The 503-nt window shown below is 71.6% G+C and overlaps 1 protein-coding gene across 1 annotated transcript in view; it reads left to right on the top strand.

Moving 5' to 3' along the window:
• Positions 1-79: 79 nt before the first annotated feature.
• Positions 80-503, top strand: part of RGP1 (RGP1 retrograde golgi transport homolog (S. cerevisiae)) — an 11,103-nt gene continuing 10,679 nt past the window's right edge. The window contains exon 1 of the mRNA XM_010569861.1: positions 80-169. The gene's annotated coding sequence lies outside the window, so the exon portion shown is untranslated. The remainder of the gene's footprint in view (positions 170-503) is intronic.

Here is a 503-nt window from a genome sequence, read left to right as displayed (position 1 = left end):
CGAGCGCTGCCGAGCGAAGCCCGAGCGCAGCCGCGCGGGGCCCGAGCGCTGCCCGAGCGTTGCCGAGCGGGCCCCGAGCCCCGCCGAAGCAGGTCGGGAGAGCCACTGAGCGGCGGAGGGGAAGCCGGGCCCGGAGTGGTGCGGGACGGCGAGCGGGGCCTGTATCTCTGTGAGTGGGGCCGGGGCGGCCTGGGACGGGGGCTGCGCGGTTCTGTGTCCCTGGCCTCTCTGGTGGGCGTTTACGTTTGTGTGTTTGCGGTCGGGGCCTCCCCTGAGGACCCCGGGGTTGGGGGTGTCAGGGCTGCCCCTCACCCCCCGCAGTATGTCTTGGCCCCCCTGCGTCCGTGTGGGGCTGAGGGGGGGGTGGTGGTGTATGTGTATGGCCAGGCTGCGCATGCGTGTGTCAGTGTCTCTGTGTGTGTGTCTGTGTCTGTCTGTCTGTCTGTGTGTAGGCTGTCTCTGTACCCCCCCCCCCCCCCGGCGCGGGGCGGCTACAGACCACG

The sequence above is a fragment of the Haliaeetus leucocephalus genome, unplaced genomic scaffold, assembly GCF_000737465.1.
Source record: "Haliaeetus leucocephalus isolate CR32 unplaced genomic scaffold, Haliaeetus_leucocephalus-4.0 Scaffold278, whole genome shotgun sequence".
Taxonomy (NCBI): domain Eukaryota; kingdom Metazoa; phylum Chordata; class Aves; order Accipitriformes; family Accipitridae; genus Haliaeetus; species Haliaeetus leucocephalus.
This window is presented reverse-complemented; position numbering and strand designations above follow the sequence as displayed.